Source organism: Cyprinodon variegatus, unplaced genomic scaffold (genome assembly GCF_000732505.1).
Source record: "Cyprinodon variegatus isolate N-32 unplaced genomic scaffold, C_variegatus-1.0 Scaffold188, whole genome shotgun sequence".
NCBI lineage: Eukaryota > Metazoa > Chordata > Actinopteri > Cyprinodontiformes > Cyprinodontidae > Cyprinodon > Cyprinodon variegatus.
The window spans coordinates 446,016-463,376 of record NW_015150641.1 but is presented as its reverse complement, the minus strand read 5'-3'; the positions used below and the strand labels follow the sequence as shown (position 1 = coordinate 463,376).

Genomic DNA, 17,361 nt, shown 5'->3' with positions numbered 1-17,361 from the left:
TATATATATATATATACCGAATGGTAATGGCAAAAATAAATTAAATGGTGAGTTTAAAAACTGAGCAAATTATACTTGGCTTGAGCTAAAATATTAAGCTTTGAAAGTATTTGCTATTCAGCTTAAAGAAACAGTTTAGACTACGTAATAACTCAAGAGTTGATTTGTCATACCAGTGCAGAGTTTAATCATTCAGGGCATGAATCTATGTGGGAGTAGTCAGAAAGAGACTATTTCTGACCAGAAAACTTGCTGGGAATTTGCCAGAGGACATCTGATAAATACCAGGACCTTGGGGAGTATTTTATTTTCATGAATCCATGGTACAGCTAAGCATTTGGAGTTAATGCAACACACCATTTGTACAGAACCCCAAAAACTGAACATTATCTTCAACAATTATAGATAGATATGACAGAACTCACCTATTTGGGAAGTTTTTCTGAGAAAAATTGTCAGAAATCAAGAAGAAGAAAGAGTTGCTGATAAAATTAAAATAGAACACTGAAATATCAAAATAAGAATAAACCGTTTCTGGTACATTACATTTCAAAAATTGGAGTAAAGCTCAGCAGCAGAAAAACCATACCTGGGGGAGTACCGTAGTAAACTCCACGCAAGTTTGTTTCTTGATCCATAATACCATGTCTAAAGTTTGCTATAATGGGATCTCCTTTGTGTCACAAAGATATTTGTTTCAGGACCAAGTAAAATAGTTAATAGATAAATTACAGTCAGAGCTGTGACAACCTAGAAATCATATTTTGGTTTGACAACAAAATATCAAAAAGCAACTATAAAGCAAACAAGGGGATTTTTATTACATTTTAAAAATAAACACTTATTGTATGGCTGAAATATTCCTGCTGAATAATATGTGAATATATAGTCTTGGGAATATAGTACACAAGTTGGATTATTAATTCTTGTTTTGCTTCCCAGATATTTTACAATTAACATTTTGAACCTTTAAAGGAATACGCATACTATTTTGCTATAAAAACAACAAGATAAATCTATTATTTCGTTTCATTCCAATTTCTGGAAAAATGTCAAAGTGACTGGAACCTCGAGGCACTGTTTTGAGAACTGGGCAAGTAATTAAGTTAGAAAAAACATAGCTGGGAAATCTATCTGGGGTAATATGGTGAGAATGCTGCAAGGCATAAAGTTGCATATACACACAAAAAAAAAGCTGAGATGCTTACAAATCCTACGCATCACCTTCATATTACAAATTACAGGACATGAAGCGTTGTGGAAACGATAACTGTAGAAGACCCAAAAAGAAAATATCCAGTAAAACTCAACTTGATCAAAAACTATCTGCTGTTATTTAGTGCAATTTCCGAAAGCTCTTTTACTCGGATATTAATATTCAACAGTTGAAATAGAATAAGCCTAGACTCATTAAGAATGTCAAAATTCTTAGGCAAACAGCTATTTCAACAAAAACAAACAGTATCACTGACTGGAATTACAAGCAACAGAAAACTTCCCAAACAATCACGAGTGGGGTCAGGGGTGAGGAGATTGCACAAACAGCTTCCCTGACCCAAATTTATTGCCTTTATTTGGCATAGCCACACTCACACACTATAACTTTGTGCTTTTAAAACTAGGACAGTGAAGAAAGATGTTCTTCTCTAGAGTGAAACCTCTTTGTGAAAGAAAGTTCTGAGACATGTTTCTACAAAATTAAATTAAATTGGTTTTAACTGGCTTTCATTGAACATTTAAAGATCCAGTTTATGAATTGTGTCATTATTCACTATGCAAGCTACAGTTTACTACTAAATAATACCATTAACTTTACCAGTTCGGCTCAACATCGTTACATAAATATATACCAAACATTTTAACACAATATAAGATTGCTTTGGATCTGTGTTATTATTTTATCATAATATTCCAAAACTAGATCTATCATTAGAAATGTTGTGTTTGTACCATCAAATGTGATTAATGAAATGTTACTTACACTGGATGCATCAGTTGGAGATTGGGATTATATCCAACTGTCTACCCTATTAATGTGTATTTCTGCTGGGCAATAAATGTGTCAAAGTATTGTTGCTGGATCCATGTTTTTCAGGATTTCAGCAGTCAGACTTACATCACCTGTTTTAACTGACTGGCCTTTTAAAACAGCACAAAAGAAATGTGATATTATCGAAATACAACAATTTGTTTGTAGGTGTTAACAGTCTAGTGTTCTACAGCTGAAGAGCATCTGTATTTCTAGGTTACTTTGGTTGAGCCTGCTGGCTGCATCATTCCACACCTTCTGCTTAATCTGACCATTGCTTGTGTTGTCAGTCAGGCTATAGCCAGGCTGGTCATTTAGCCTAAGAACTCGGTGTCACGTTAAAAATGGTTCAGTAGAGAGTGAGCTGAGCAGTTTTTTTAGCTGAATTATTTATGGATTCCTTGAGAAATTCTTTCACTAAATGATGCTCCTGCTAAATAAAAATTTAAAAAGTTTAAATTCTTTTTTTAACCTTTAATTGACATCTTATCAAGATATATAGGCTATAAAAAAATAAAAGAAATATATATTGCAATAAGCAACACAGAGATTCATCTACTGCTTATTTGAGCTCATAGAGATAACGAGTCAGGATCCTCTCCTCAGCAACACTCTCCTGATCATTCTAAGAAATCCCAACATGTGTCAAGGTGAGGGTCTAAACAATCGATCAATAGATGTTTTTTTTTCTTATTTAATCGCAATAGACAAATGCAATTTAAGTTGACTTCCCCAATCTCTCTATCCATGTCTTGCTCCATCCCATCCCAGTCCATGTCATAATTAAGTTTTGCACAAACTTGCCATACAGTAAATATTAATCGGAGAAAAAAAAACAAAAAAACATAGTGCTTATTATTGCTTAAATAAATAAACCATCCACAGTGAAAAAAAGTATGTTTTGTTGATGTATATGGTACCAACAGCACAATTGTCACTAGGAAAAAAACTGTTATAAAAATCCCCTGAAACACTTTTGGACATATTGTCATGTCAACACAAATCAATGAAAGCAATGCTGGAATGAGAGATCTCCCAAGCTTGACATTTTTTACTCCTCGGAACAGGATGTGCTGGAGAGCTGTAAACAAGTAGCAGTGGTCAAGTCCTCATGGTGTTATTGTTATTGTTAAACTACATACATCTGCCCCTAGACTGAATGCTTCATCAACAACAATGATCACAATACTTGATGCATTCCTCTTGTTTTCTATCCTTCATTCTGCTTTTGTGATCTGTTTTAAATTTCATTTTGAAGTGCTGGACCTCTTCACATCTTAAACAACCTCCTGCTGTGCCATCCTCAGACCTCACACTGCGTCATAATCACACGTTGCAGGTGGCAGTGAATCAAGCTCTGTATCAGGCAGACATAAGAGGCTCAGTTTCAGAGAGAATGCAACACAGTGACTCGATGTAATCTTTCAAACCTCAAAGTCATGAGATGAGAAGCAGACACAACAAAAGGACCAGGCATCTTCTGCTAACTTCAAAGCCGAAGTCAGGAGGATAAATAAGTGTTATTTATAAAATAATAAATACAAAGTTAATATTAATAGAAAAAGATAGTGATGAATGCAAGAGGGGCTTTATGGTATTTCTTTGTAATATCCAAAATAATTGCTTATTTTGACATTGTGGTAGAACAAATGTTTTGTATAAAAATACAGTTTGCATGTTTTTATGTAAACTTATGAAAAGGATTTGAAAAGAAAAAAAATTGAATTTGTCTCTCTGGATAAGGCTGGTGAAAATTTTTTTCTGATCCCTGATTTATTTATCACAATCAGGGTATGTTTCCTTCATGTTCAATATCTTTTGAGTCTAACAGAAAGCTACATGCAATATGAAATGACATAGCCCCACAGCCTTTGACTGGTATTTTAAGAAGATGGGTTTGAATTCTATCTTTCTCCTGTGAGATGTTGCTTTGGTTTGATTTGTTTTTAATGCTGTTTATAAGATTTCATCTCCAAATATAAACCTTAAGGCCAGACAGGTTGCTCATGAATTTTTTTATCTCCATTCTGATTTTTTCCACTGACTGCATATACAGTAGAGAGGCTCTGACTACGCAGAGTGAGCGGATCCCGATATTTGCAGGTTTTTTTCACTTGTCTCTGTGCCCCACAAATTGCCCCACATTTGACCGGGACAGATTATAAAAGGTTTAAGCTACAAAGCCAGCCCCACTTTATGACCAGACTGCTGAGCAGCTCTTCAAACCAGAACAGATAGAGGATTTTAATAGGCTTATATTAGAAATATAATGGCAACTAAGTTTGAAGAAAAAGAAATCACAGCAATAAATGCTGTGGGATGGTTTAATTGGGTAACAGATGAGCAGTGAGAGTTGTTTGTTGTTTTTGTGAGGCTCAAAGAGGATCACTGCTTTTCTTTTCCTGTCCGTCCATCCATCCATCCATCCATCCATCCATCCATCCATCCATCCATCCATCCATCCATCCATCCATCCATCCATCCATCCATCCATCTCCTATTGATCACTTATTTTCTGCATGCAACAAAATACTAAGAACTACTTACAAAATACAGCAGCATTTGCAGAAAATGGTGTTTCTGAAAAGGATTTAAGAAGAAAACAAGCTTTTTACTTTTTATTTTTCATGAATTCACACATGACTAAACTGAAATGACAAGTTGTCTGTGATTTTTATGTGACATCTGTGTTAAATGCCACATCAATGTTGTATATAGAGCCTCAGTCAGGGGAGACAGTGTAATATATTAGTCATGAAGTACATGTTAGTAAGAATGGCTGACATTTGGGTGCTTGTCATTCGAGGTCAATCACCCCTCGGGGAATGACCACTTGCAGATAATCACACTGGCCTATTGATGCACACACAAACATCACATAAGCCAATGAATGTTTGCCTTCAGGGTGGTGTGATGATAGAAGTTTCGACTGCTTATAAGACTGATCTTCAGTCATAACTTGCTTCCTATCCTTAAAGTATGTACCTCCACTTGTTATGTATCATATTATCAACTATTCTATACAATACATCATAAGGTTGAAAAGCACAAAACATCAATGGATATTATATTGGACATTTAAAAAAAAGAAAGCGACTGGTTCTTAGGAAACCAAAGCCAAACACAATGTGCTTTCAACTAAGTTGTGGATAGAGCAGCTGCTTAGTCTGGATAGCAGCATACTGTTGCAGTCACACTTTTATTTTTAAACTTCTGGTTTGTGTCACTTCAGTGAGAGCAAATCAAATGGCAGGAGTGACGTGTACCCGTCACAGCCGGCTTTTAAATAAATTGTTTTATCCTTTTAAACAGGTGTTTTGCAAAGTTTTTTCGGGATTTTGCTTTAAAACACAACTTTTTTTTCATAAAAGTCAAAAATTTCGAAAGCTATCAGATGTTTTTTTAGTACAGTCTTTACTAAGCTGGTAGGCTACATATTTTTAATGTCACATTAGTGCCATATGTCTGTGAACTTAGAATCCATTTATCGTAATTACTGTTGCCACCCTATAACATTTTCAAGAACTCATTAACACCGTGCAATTAGTGGCAAAATGTCAATACCCAGACATAAGCGTAATACGCTGGATATGTGACTAGTTGTTCTACAATAATAGAGTTTCTAAGCGTTTCAGCTTTAGAACTAAAACATATTTATTTAGTGACATTTCTGGGAATTAGAATAAAATATTATACAAAAAAATAATATAAAAAAAACCCCTGAAACCTCAGAGACTACATCTGAGTTAAAACTTGTTCATTTAATATGCATTAAATCATATAAAGTGGAAATAAAAATAAAAAAAAGTGAGTTGTCAGTATAATTAAAGTGGGGTTCTTCTTTTTGTAGGACTTTTTATGCAACCTGTAACCACAAAATGATCAAGGCTCTGCCAGGTAAACAGATTTAGACAGCACACCAATTTATCTCTTTTACACAGAATTCAATAAAAAAGTTCTTTCTTATTAATTTCAACAATAGGTTGCATTTTAAAAAGAATCTAATTCACATCAAAGCTCTTCAAGCGAAAGTTAAGCCCTACTCTTAACAGAATGATAAACTTCTGGGGGGAAAAAATCAAGAACATTTTATCTATGTGTGTTATTGCATACTAACTATGGGATTTAATCATTGTTGGATATAAATCAAGGCACCACAGTAAGTGCTGTCTAAAAAATATTCACTGTTTTTAAAAACTAAAAGGATATATATTTTTTTACCCTTAGAGTAACAGCTTTATTTTGTGACATCAGCATCATGTATCACCCCTAATAGAGAGATAATTGTATCGCAGCATCCCTATTAATACATTTTAGTGGGAAACCAAAAATGAAAAATGTGCCTCAGTATTAAGAGCTCACTACTTCAGTCTGGAGAAGAAGTCTACTGTTAAGCTAAAGAAATTTCTTTTCTGCGACTGAGCCACAGGGTAGGTATTTATTTTTTACTTACCATTTTTTTAGCTAGGAAAGGGAACTTGAGATTAAAAACCTGTATTTCAAGGGAGTTCTGGCAAAGAGGCAGCAAACTTACACATTGAACATAATGACATAAAGATAATTTGAATATAATTAATCAATACGATTAAAAGTTAAAGATTATAAAATCTTCAGAGTATATTTTAGATAAAATTTACTTTAATTAAATTAAGCAGTTGGGCTATGTTTTGATACAGTTTTTTAGGTTTCATGTTTAAGTTATTTTGTAACATTTTATAATATATTTCTAAAACTTTTTTTCCTTTACAATATTCTGTTTAGTGAATATTTTGAACTAGCATACTATCTATATGTATTATAAATGAACCATTATCATCTTAACTATTATCAGCTTAACTAGAGCAGAGTATTCTACTTTTCTATGGATCTGCAGCACCATGTAAAACTGGGGAGCATCCTTTCTACTCAAAAACCATCAACACCAGTTTATCCCTTTTAATCCTTTTTGTCCTTAATACTGTGGTTGTTTTAACACTATTACAACCCAATCAGTAGATAAAAAGTAAAATTCCTTATTTGTGCACACAAACCTGGCAATTAAAGTTCTTTAATTTCATCCTCACTTGCCAGAACACAGTATTTTCTTTAATAAAGTTCAGTAATATGAAGAAAATAAAATGAAAGAACCACATCCCCCTCTCTGATCCATCTCCAGCTCTAAGAACAATCTGTAAACATACATTTTGTATTTGAATCTTCCCGTATCTCTGCCAAAGCCCTTCTCACTGCTTTATACGTCTTACTAAATATCAACATATTATGACTTTTCATTTTGTGAGCACCATCTGAAAACACCAGTTGCCTGTTTTACTGCAATAAATGGAGCGCTGTCTCCCTTTCGTTGCATCCTTCCAGTGCTGTTGCACCAATTTCATCATTTCTTTCTTTTCTCACCCTTTTCCTTGATCATTTGATTTGAATAATTAAAGCAATTTGGCTTAAAGGCACGTTTGATATTTTATCTACCTTTTCATCACCAGGGATTTCAATACAAGTAGTAATTTTTCCCAAACGCAATTGTTTTTTCCCGAGACTCTAAACCTTAGATTTGTAAGAATTCATAAATTACATACATTTTGTCTAAAGTTGATAGTGATTCTCAGCATAATGGTATCTCTGTATCCCTAACATTTTCTTCTAATTCTGACACAGCATAGGCCTTCATAATATTTTGTTTCTCCTATACTAAACTTATCTCCCTTTTCCAGCTACTGTCTGTTATAATCACTCACCTATCTTTCCTCCACTAATCACACAGTTAAGTATACATACTGTTCAGCTCAGTGACTGTTGGAATCTCCTGTTGCCTGCCTTCTTTAGCTCCTGATGCATCTTGTGCTTTACATTTTTGCGGATAGTTTTCACTCTATCACTTTTCTTCGTCTTGCTTTTTTCTTTATTGCTGGCTTGACTTATGTTAAAATACCCATTAATCCTACCTGCCTGCAAGACATTTAGAAGTCAACATAGTGGAATTTTGTGTTTATTTTGTGTCTTGATACCTAAACTGAGAGTGAAAACTAGGGTGAAGAAGTGATTGGGGAGAATTTTGAATATCCTGGGCATAGATTAAGAGTAGTTCAATAACCATGGAGCCCCTCAGGTAATATTGGAAGATTAAGATTTAGTGTCGTTGAAAGAGGAGACGGTTGGTGAGATGATTCAACATGTAGAACAGATGGATGCTGTCTGACATGATTAATGATTCAACTAATAAGCTGAAAAAGTTCCTCTGTCCTTCTCAGAGCATTTTAAAGTCATTTTTTTTTCTTTATTAACATTTTATGTTGATTTGAGCTTTTTCAGAGCTGTCAGTGACTCAAAATTTCGCAATTTCTCTTTTCAAAACAATTTCTGCATTATATCACATTTATATAATTTTACTTGTAAATCAATCTGCTTCTTAAGGTGCATCACACATAATGGTTTGTCCTGAGTGATTTCCTAAAGTCAGCATTTGCTGAATGGTAAATGCGTAGTTAGTGCAGGTTTTTGTAGTTAAAGTTATAATTTGTGCTTGTTTTGTTAAACATTATTGTATAGGTCACCCAGAGGTCACCAACCCCCATTATGATCTGAACTGATGGTGCTACTTTATTGCATATTTGTACATGTGTAAAATATAATTTCTTTTTCTGTCACCATCCAACCAGACATTAGCGCTGCATTTGTTTCTGAATATAAAGTTATTGCATAATATATGTAATTTCTGTGCTGGTATATAATATAAGAGTGTGCATGTTTACCTTATTGTATTTAGTGAGTTGTATGATTATTTCACAATATTTAGTAGTTTATCAGCCTCCCAGATCCCTCCATTTGGCCGTTACCCCTAGCACTCTATTGTATTTCCTGTCAAATCTCACTATTTGGACTTCACAACAAAAGCACAGATGAAACATAACATTATAGACTGCTGCTAAATAGTTCTATATGCAAAACTTTTGGTAAAGCCTCAGAAACACTTAAAAAGTGGTCAGATGGTCAGAGAAGTTTAAATATTACCATGTCCTAAACACCAAAGCAATAGAAACTAAAATTTTAAAAAGTTGTCCCCTTTGGTTTATCCAAAGCTGCATCTGAATGATTGATTCAGGGGAACCTCCTTCTATCTAGCCAAGCACCAGAGCTGGGGGGAGGCAATGGTTAGCCAGGGTTTGCACTGGAGGTAAGGGAAGCTAACGGACAGTCCTTCTAGGGCTAAATGAAAACAACTTTTAAAAAGCCACCTCAAAACCTCTTAAGAGCATCCTTATTTTATCCTTTGACGATGTTATTTTCTTTATATTACATTTTGACTGAAAAAACCTTTGTCTGTGCTGCATGTATTTAATCTCTGTCACAACCACAACAAGCCCCTGATTGGTTGCTGCAACACGATTTAAGAGAAAAGTTCTGATTTTTCAACTTCAGTGGTCACCACCTGTCAAGTAGCATGTGATGAGGATGAAGGGGCGAACACTCTCACTGTGTGAATTTCACCAGTGGCCGCCTTACCACTCTTGACTGCAAGGTTTGCATAGTGAAAATATGTAAATCCACCCTGATCGGCGTAAATTTAGACACTGGTGTGAACGCACCATTACATGTCCACTTTATAATAATATATGCCTCCTCTGTTTCTCACTGTGATGCTGAAGAACTGACATCTCTAAATCTTCGGCTTTACAGCAGTCACCTTGAAATTTTGTCAAAACTGGCCGGTATTTATATTAAATTATAATTTAATCCACCTCAGTAATTGTCACTCTCATCTGATGCAAATTAATTTCAGATCTTGATGCTGCCACTATGGTTCAATGTGGGTACAGAATCCACCTGCAAATGAGCAGGAAAAAAAAATTAATAATAATAAAAAAATGTTTTTGAAATACGGTATTCAGAAATCTTTGCAGCTATTCAGTGTTTCTGTTGGCCTCCTGCTGCCTCACCAAATAGATATGATTTGACCTAATCTATACTAGGGAAATCTACTGTTGTAAACCACATATATGGTATGTAACAAAAGCTTAGTAACATAAATGTTGGTTTTGTTTTATTCCAATTATGACTGATTCATTAGTAGCATTACATAAATTCTTTCCCTTGCAAATTCAGAAATTAGCTAAGACTGTTAATGAAACAAAAATCAGGAAATTTTGCAAGGACAAGTCAACTTTATAACAGATATTCACACATATGTCAAGTTAAACTTAAATTTACTACTCAATACAAGTTCCAGATCTTAGGAAACAATTTAGATTTTTACAAATGTTTGAATGTAGTTTAAGTGGTACTGTATGTAACCAAGGGGAAAGATCCAGATATGTCTTTCTTTCTAACTCCTTCATTGCTGCAGGAGAACTTCATTTACTCACTCTTAACTTCAAATGAAATGACTCAAACATAAATAAAACAGCAAGTTAACCCTGCAGCCCTTACCCTGTCTCTCATAGTTAAATAATATACTTAATTTCCCACATAACAATATGTGCTAACAGCAGCTAGATTAAACTCGCCACATTGTGTTGCTTTAAACTACAGGATCTTGTGGAATGAGATCAGTCTATACAAATATGTTTATTGAATGATAATTTGATTGCTTAAGAACAATAATTTTTTTCATATAAAACCACAGTAAGAAATTTCCATCATGTTTGTATCATTTGACTGTGCAAATTCTGAGAAAGAATCATAGTATTGCAGCTATAATTTCAGCTTGTTTTGGTACAATAAGCTGTCCAAGCAACAAAAACTCCCCTCCCAGCAAAGCTACACGCTGAGCTTCTTCGGCCGACACTGATAATGTGCCTCCTCTTTAATTATTTTTACAGGATACTACCCGCAGCGAAGCGCTTCTTTTCACAAAAAAGTATTTTCAATTACTTGAGAAAGGGAAAAGTGCCGGGCTCCACTGAGCCTCAGCAGCACGGCAGTCAGTGTTCAATGAACAGTGCTGTCGGTTTTCTTATTTAATGTTAACTAAAGAGCAAAACTAATTTAGATTTTTACTCTTTGTTCAATCACCCTGTGGTAAAATAAACAGGGTTTTTTTCCTCACAGTGGATAAGTACAAAAAATCAAAGTCATGACAGGGTTAATGAATGTTACACAGCTGTGACAAACGCTGTGATGAAAACCTTGCATCTCTGCAGCACAGTGGTGCCCTGCTTAAAAACTGGATCTAGTTCAGATAAAATGCACATAAATAGAGAATGCATTAAAATGCTGTTTAGGTTGAGTCTCGTCTTCCCCTCAGGACTAATTTAAAATTTAAACATGTATGATTTATACATGTTGCTATACAACCTTCACATAAATATTGCATTTTGAGAACTGAAATTTACTGAACCCCAAAAGAGAAAAAAATAATTAGTCAAGGGAATTATTGAATTAATCAATCGTAATGAATTTATGCCTGTTACGACTTCCACCATAGTATATAAGGTATATTATGTATTTATATAAGGTATATAATACATATATAGAAAAATTCCACAATCTAAAAGATAGCAAAAATCAATGAAAAAGATATATGAAATCCTGAGTGATGCTGCCTAGGCTGGACATAGTTACACATCTATTCAGACATCCCTTACACACCTAGTAAGGAAGAGATTAGAACCAGTATACTCACAGGAGACCATGAAAACAAACATCTCTTGCCTGAAGTTACGGTAAAAGCTAAAAAATTGCTGCATCATCAATGTTAAGGGGAAAAACCCAGAAGATTTTTCAATAGCAGCTTTGTATGCTTCACCTCATATTCAACCACACAATGGATGGAAAACAGATAGTGGCAGAACAAAATAATATCCTGATGGTCTGGTAAGATCAGGTTTGTAAATGGACAGTACAATTTATTCTCCCTGTAGAGGATAAGTGAGTTTTCAAATGAAGTGTCCTTTGTTAAACACCAGTACGGGCTTTCTTTGCTAAGGGTCCTCGAGTTTTTCTGATTATGGAGACAAAATCAAAGACTGAAAAAAACTTTGGTAGAGGCACAATGCCATCTTTGGTTGGAAAAACACCATTGTGTGCCTGTTGGGCGGGAGGCTCATGGTTACGAAAAACTTTAGACTTAATAAAATTGAAACTGTATGTTTAATTTAAACAATTTATTATCTTTTTTTTCATCTTTTATTTATGTGAAAGTTTTTTATTTGATCAAAACAAAGCAAAAAAATATTGCCTGGTAAAAAAGTTGTGCAACAATTAACTGCTTCTAAATGTACATTTTAAGAAATACAAAAAAAATGTATGTTCTATGTCAAGTTTAAAATGTTACAAATTTTATCAACCAAACTCCGTATTTATTTACAGCACAGAGTGCTTAATAACTTGTGGCTTTTAATAGACATGTAAATAAAAATCAGAGTCTATAATTGAACAATCTCAACAACAGTGATAGATCAGACCATGCAGCATTCAGATGATAGGGTCAGAATTGGATGAACGACATAAAGCCATGCATTGATTCTGTTCTACATGAACAGTCCAGCCTGCAAATGGTGATAAAATTGTTTAGGAAAAAAATTCTTAGAACAGTTTTGGCCCCTCTGAAATTGTTTAAATGCAACAGCCTGTTATCAGAATCATTCCTGACCTTGTCCAAGTCAAAGGACAGAAGGAATACCCATCCTCAGATTTTAACTGCACCATGCTCAAATAAACTCAAACTACTTTCTTAACACACCTTTAAGATGATTATGGTGCCATCTGATCTGTACTGGAACCAATACCTCATTCTAAAAGTTAACATAGAGTCATGTTTAATAAAGAATATATTTCTCTATAAAGGTCATTTGTATGAAAAAATAAAATAAAATACCTTTTGAAAATAATAACCTATAGAATGTTTTCAAGAAATTTTCTAATGTAAATTTTTTTAATTACATTTTTATCTTGGTCTGGTATAATATTCTATTCTTAAATGACAGTTTCTTTGAACTCTCAGTGGAAAGTCATTAAAAATAACTGAATTGGAGCCTAGAAAACATCAGTCGATGTATACTTAATCTACATAACGTGTTTCACTTAGTTCAGTTTCTGAAGAAAATTAAATCTTTAATAATATTTAAATGGATAGAGGATTAGTTTATATCTGGAGCCAAAATTACGTAAATTGACAGCATAGGCTGTTATATACAGTATAGCTTTTAGATTTAGATTTACTTCCAGGACAGTAGATATAAATAGTCTCTCTGTCAATATGCCAAAGTTAGCCACTAGACTATTTTCCAAGTTGACTCTACAGACAGATGAGAAAGGTTACCCTTAAAAAAATAAGAGTAAAAGAACGTACATACATTAACAATAAAACAATTACAATACATTAAGTAGACACACTCTAATATGTAAATGGACATCAAAAGTGAATAAGAGAAAATAATCTTGCCTGCATACAAAGTCTGCCTGCTGAGCTGTTTGCATTATTTTACTCTTAACTTTTTATCTCTTAGGCAAAATTGTAGACTTGGACTGGAACTTCATACCAGGGACCCTCAGGGATTAATATTATTTAGATTTTTTTTGTAAAAGAATTCACCATTTTTTTTTATTATTCTAAACTGAAAGGACAAAATAATGTGAGTTTATATCAATACTTTAGAATCTCAGTAAATACTCGAATTTGTTTAGTCTTTAAAGCCTTTTTTTCAATTGGAAGCCTTTCTTTAATAAAAGGCATCATTCAGATATCAAACATTTCATGTAAATGAATCATTGAAACTGTGAGAAAAAGGTGGTTTACATATAAGCTGATATAAAGGTCTGCATAACGCTGAATATAGGTGAAGCAAATACATCCAATAATAGGTACCTACTAGGGAATGATGATAAACCTCCCTTTAATCTTCACTCCTACACTATGTTAGTGGCCTCTTCCACTTAAACTGATGTTCAATGAGAAGTTAAAGTATTGTACGGCAAAAATAAATTAGAGCTGTATTGTTGTTGTTTTTATATAATACAGTGTTAACCCTTTAAAAGGAAATGCTTTTTTCAGCAGCAAAAAAAGTAAAAAAAAGGATTGAAATCAAAGAAATATTGTCTGAGAAAAAATGAGTACATGTAATCCATCTAGCAGGCAGCAGAATCCTGCTCACCCAGTGGACTGCAGCCAATAAAACATCACCTTTTCTAATTCAGAAGGGACTTCTCCTTCAGCTGTTCCATAAACCTGATTAATTGTGGGTTCAGGCCTTTCCTTATACTGGTAAGAACCTGGCTCTACAGTGTTAAAGAGTGTCTCTTCATGGGTTATGTCATGTGTTATTTATAAAAAGACAAATGCCTGAGCCTACTTTATTAGACAGAGGCATGCACTGGGACACTTGCATCATGCCATGTCATGCCACACACAGATACATACAGTCAAAAACTAAATGATGTCAGAAAAGCTAAATCACAATTTACCAAAATGGGTCCACTTCACATGCACATGTTGTGCTTTATCTCTTTATTTCTTTCTTTGTATTTTTTTTTCTCTTCTATCTCTGTAGGTGAAATAATATTTATTTTTAAAAAATATTCACTGTTTCCCAGGCTACAATCTGTGAACAATGCTTTATAAGGTGACAACTTTAAAAAAAAGTAACAAATTCTTACATCTATTATAGTACGTATAAGTAAGTGTTGGCCTAGGTGTCATCCTTTGATAAACATTTAAAGAAAATGTGTTATACCTCTTACAGAAACAAATGTATTTCAAATAGTGATAAAAAATGAATTCCTTCTAGTTCAAATCATCATAATAAATACAGTTATAATAAAGATATCTGTAAAATGCTGAATAAACACCATGTATAATTAGATACTATTTTTAAATGACATGCTCTTGTTATATAGAACATTACCTTTTGCTGTCTTAGTTTTCATCCTTACCGGCAGACTGGAGTGTTGATCCCCTAGTTTCCTCCAAATATAGTTTCCCCAACAGAAACGCTTCAATACCAACAAATCTGAGTTTTTTTTCAAAGCAAGGGAAACATATAGGAGGCTTCTTCTAGCTAACCGATTAGAGGAATTACTCTCAAATAAAGGTGAAGATGATAAATTGATAAATGGCATCAGGATGGTTATATATTTGCGATAAATCATGCAACCTTAATTTAAAATGACATCTATTTCTAACTTTTTTAGTTTGAATTAGGATTTTCATCCAATGAAAATGAATGTGGTATTCAAAGAAAATTAAAAACTACTGCAGGAGCATTAACTTCCGGAACGGTACTATTTTTCTACATTCTCTAAATTTTTGTTAAAAGAAAAAAAAAAAAGAATGTTACAAGAGTATCTTTGTCCCTTGCTTTAAGATCCAGTTTCTCTGCTGAACTCCCACTCTGGCCCTGACCATCACGTGACTCTAAAATAAATTTGCCGTGGAGCAGTGGGTATTACAAATTTCCCGCAGCAATAATGACAGCAGGCAAGTGATAAGCTCAGTATTCTAATGTTGGATATTAGAGACGGCTGTCTAATTATTATTGCGGCTGGCAGGGTCATGCAGAATATCAAACATCAGAAGATATTGAGATATCTGTTCTGCCAAACCTTACACGACGTGTGCTTTACATCCTTTTAAAAACCATTACCTCTCAGGCAGCATAAATAAGTTTATCTTCTCCAATAATCACACATTGCTCTTACTTCTAAAATAAAACCAACCCAAGCAGTTGAATTGCTAATAAGTGAGAGCTTAAAACACATGAGGATTCAACATAAAACCCTTTTTTTTACTAAAAAAGTGAGTGCAAAAAGGCTTGAAAGTTGCATTTTAATTTACTGACGTCTTTTCAATTCTGTTTAGCAGAAATTCTAGAAAGTTGAATCAAATTTGTGAGGAGTCCTTTCACACATTATTCTTCATGCAGTGTATCAATCATGGCAGATTTTTTTAAAAAGTGAACAAGAATACTAACAAAAGAACTTGATGTACTTTTACCATTTCTGGAGTTTTCAGGTAAAAATGATTTGGTCTTTGTCAGACTGAAATAATATTCCAAGTCTGTGTTAAAAAAAAGAGCTCTAAAGTGAGCAAGTGCCTAAGAAATGGAACAACACCCTAAATAGAGATGTGCCGTATACATTATCTAAAACCCTAGAGTTTAAAAACAGTCTGCCTTTTGCTTTCGTGTTTGTAATTTCTTTAGGTTTAACTGTAAAAGCAAATCCATGCATAAAGTAAAGAGAGAAGCTGCACCAGGGTTAGTTTCTGTCAGTGAAAGCTCACATTACAGAGACATGTATATTTAGGTAACCTGCTTTGGGGGGTCTATTTACGCAGTAGAAAAGTCATTTGCAACATACTCATTGAAAATGTACCACAAGAGCAATAACAGGACTGCACCATGCTACCTTTTCATTAAGGTAACTTAAACTTCTATAGATTTTTATAGCAAATCTATTAGAGCTATCACACTCCACAAGACACAGCTAAAACTCAATCAATTTCTCATCGACAACAATTAAAATTGAGATCTGGCCCAGGTGACCTATATTGAATATATGAGTAGTATGCTGTAACCAGGACCTACACATTTAAAACATCTCAATCGAACATAGAGCTTGCCTAAGTCACACAGGAGAGACAAGGCATGCAGCCAGAGATCTCATTTGCATCAACTGTACAAGCAGAGTAACTAGGAGGATGTAACCCTTGGGTCATTGCTTGATATATGTGCTCATCAATCAACATCAGAAACGGTGACAGCATGACCGATGCTGAGCTGCCTCATTTCAACCCTAAGTTCACAAAGTATGCTTAGTTAAACATCTCTTTTGTTTTTAATTGGCAAATATCTCTTTGGTTTTGGTGCAGTTTATAATATTATATAATTGCATGATGAATGAGTCTAATGCAGTTTATACAACAATTAGATTCAGTAAATGTCTTTGTTTCCTTACCTTAATGAGAAGATATGCCAGTGTTGGCAGGGTTTCATGGGTGTTGTGTCAGGTCCAGAGTGAAACTGGTCAGACCTTCATTCGTGTGTGACAGTGCTGGAACTCTGGTGTGTGCTCCGGGAGGATCCTCTCGCCAGTCAGCAACAGCAGCCCTAAAGCTCTGTTTAGGGAGATCCGACAGGCGGGTGCTGGAAGCAGACTCGTCTCTGATGCTCTCTGCTTCTCTCTTCCTTTTGTCTGTTTCTCTCTCAGTCTTCTGCTTTCACTCTCGCTCCAGTCCCTTCTCTGCTGCTCTACTCGCTCTCTCTCCACTTAAATCTCCTTCCAGCACATGAATTCTCCACACTGCATATCCTCCCTCTCTTGTTCAGACATAGGCACACAACACTGTCAGTCTCAACACTGTATGCCCCACATTTTTTGCTTCTCACCTCATGCAGTCCTTG

At 34.5% G+C, this 17,361-nt stretch overlaps 1 protein-coding gene across 1 annotated transcript in view; it reads right to left on the bottom strand.

Annotated features, from left to right (window-relative positions):
• Positions 1-17,146, bottom strand: part of LOC107087597 (opsin-5-like) — an 86,602-nt gene extending 69,456 nt beyond the window's left edge. The window contains exon 1 of the mRNA XM_015379258.1: positions 16,916-17,146. The gene's annotated coding sequence lies outside the window, so the exon portion shown is untranslated. The remainder of the gene's footprint in view (positions 1-16,915) is intronic.
• Between the last annotated feature and the right edge of the window lie 215 nt (positions 17,147-17,361).